Genomic DNA, 3,083 nt, shown 5'->3' on the forward strand with positions numbered 1-3,083 from the left:
TCATTTCTATTATTTTTCATGAACTCAATTATTTTCCCTGAAAATAATTTCTCTTTTTACTGTTGGTTGGTTAGTTGTGAAAATCTCTGGCCTAAAATTCTATAGGTGATGTTGGTGGCAGAGGACCTGTAGAGACATCTCAAAACAGAGGAATTACATTAAAAATGTCTCCACTCCACAAGCTCATATTCTGATTTTAGACTTCTCTTTTTTATAAGAGCGTTGCTACCTATAAAAATATGTAAGTGAGAGGTAAAGGAACCCCGACATGCTGATTCTTTGTAGATTAGAGTCTGAATTATTTGTATTAGATATGAAATAAGAATATAAACTTAAATATTCAATAATTCACTTAAATTTTGTTTATATATGGGAAGATAAGTGTTTGGTCTGAACAACCTCTCTATATTGATAAGCCATTGGAAAACTGCAATACAAGTTTCTGATTCACTGTACATTCCTATCATAGAGTTTGTCATTAATAGCCAATAACTATATTGAATTTTTAATCAAATTCTATATATAGCAACCACAACTAGGTTAAGTAGTAACATATTTTTAATCAGTGCTTTTTGATGATAATTATTGGGAAATGATGAAAAAAGTAACTGAATTAAACTTACTTATATTTGAGCAAATCCAAATTGGTTTATGTAAAAATGATTAGAATATTTCTAAATACAGCCTTTTATAGAATCTTAGATACACTTTGGCATAAGATAAATGGATCCTTCTATTTACTTCTGGAATGTGCTACATGTAAGAAAAAAAGGATTAAAGGAAAATGTGCATTTCTCCAAGAGACTTTATATATCAAAATAAACAGAAAATAAACAATTTCTGAAGAAGGATTCTGTCTACTCCATACCACTACCAAAATAGTCCCTTATAAACTTAGAGCAAAAATTTGTAGCAAAAATACAAAGCAAAAGATTGTGGAAATTGAACAAACGTTTTTCTCTCCCAAGCCTAACTCTTCTGGAGGATTGATATTTCACTAGACTGCATTCGCTGATTTATACACTCTTTTATTTGTTTGCTTATTTATTCCTTCTCACTCTACTCCTCTATCAGGAGAGCTTGTTGTCAATGTGCATAATATTTTTATAGCCTGTCTTAAAGTATCAAAATCAGTACAGTAAACCCAGTGTTAACATTGTTCTGTTCAGTTAATGGTATTGACTGAACTATGGCAATATGAGGGAATATATGGGTTTTAACTTATTTTCTTAGAAATACTGCTGATGAGCTTTCTGGATAATGACATTTGTGAGCAATATTTGTTGTCGTTGTTGTTGTTGTTTTATATGCTGTAGTACTTTGACTCTTCTTCTGCCTGGTCCATAATGGGTTTTAATTCATGGTAAATACATTAATATGAGATATGTATAGTGTAAACACAGATAATTTAATTTCCCATAGTAATAGAAAAGATGTGTCAAATGATAGCTAATCAAAAATGTAGTAGTCAGTATCAGTCGAAAGATTTCAAAAGGAGAGTTTCAGTGTAAGCTGGGGCGCTTGGGAAGTGAACGGAGTGTTGTCCTTCTCCACCTGTTACCTGGGTCTTCCCTTGCGATGCTGCGTTAGCTGACGAGGTAAACAAACTGGGTTACTTTTTATATGTAGTAAAATCTCTCTGCCAGTTTAAAAAAAGAGAGGGAGCAAGTCCATGGATGAATAGTAAGAACTTTTCTGAATAACTGAACATAATCTTTCTCTGTAGGGAAGGAGTGAAGACAGAGTGCCACATGCAGTCAGGAGGGGCTGTTTCACTTGCCAAAGCATCCTAAAACCTCACTGTGCTATGGTGAAAATAAAACCTTTTACAGCTTTCGGTAGATTCTGTTAAGACTAGTTAGAATCAGAAAAGATGTATTATAAACCAAATTCACAACCGATTGGTAAAGCAAAAGTTCCCACTACACGGAGCACCCCAGTGCCGCCATTGTATGAAATTTCCATGTAGTTTAGAGAAGATAGAAATGCTTCTGGCTTGCTGAATTTTATGAGATTTGATTTTATGAGGTCTGATACCTGCATAGAAGTAGGCATTGCCATAATCCACATCTGGCTCAAGGGAGAACACTTCATAAAAAGTTATATACATTATAAACCACCCTCCCCCATATTGAAAAAGCTTTTAAAATTCAGCAACTCCTTCTCCCCAACACCCATCATACATCCTATGATAGAACCTGTGAAATTTATCTAAAGAGATGAGAGAATCAAATGTGAAAGCTCAACCTTCACTGAAGATTTTGAAATGATTGTACTGATTTGAATCTTATGTGAGGATTTATCTTTGGTCTCAATGCAGAAAAATAATGAGAAAAGAAATAATAGACAGAGATGTTCTGATATTATATCCTTGATGCAAAATAAAGTAGCAGAGAATAGAATGTCTAATTCTTAGTAAAGACCGCAGGTTATTATCTTGAAGGAACCAACAATAGTTCCTCAAATACGGTAGAGTCTCTATATAATTCATATAATGGAAAGGATTTCTAATTCTCCAGAATCAGACTGAAGATGTTGAATAGCCTCTTTGCTACAGAATGGAATAATTGGTAGTATATACCTGGGAGACATCTGATTATCTTGAGCTCCAGCCTAATCTTTATTGGAACACTTTGTTAGGTGTGACTTGGTATTCTATATGAATACATCAAACGTACGGTACCGTATTATGCATTTTATCATAGCCTTTACATCTTTATCTGCAAATTCTGCAGTATTTTCTTTATATTTTTACTTGTATGTTGAATACACTTAGCTAAAAGGCATTCATATTTTACTTTTACATTAATACCTAACAATTTAGGAATAATTTGAATAAAGATAACAGTAAATAAGAGACATTTCCTTTCTTTTTATCTTTCCTTTTTATTATTATTATTATGTTCAATTACCCAACATATAGTACATGAGTAATTAGATGTAGTGTTCAAAGATTCATTTGTTGCGTATAACACCTAGTATCTTTCTCTTAAAAGGACATTTGCCATTAAAAATAGAGGATTACATGAAAGTTCACACTAAGAGCTTTGACTTTCTTCTGCTCCTTTCTTCTCTTGGCCATC

The sequence above is a fragment of the Ailuropoda melanoleuca genome, chromosome 5, assembly GCF_002007445.2.
Source record: "Ailuropoda melanoleuca isolate Jingjing chromosome 5, ASM200744v2, whole genome shotgun sequence".
Classification (NCBI taxonomy): Eukaryota; Metazoa; Chordata; class Mammalia; order Carnivora; family Ursidae; genus Ailuropoda; species Ailuropoda melanoleuca.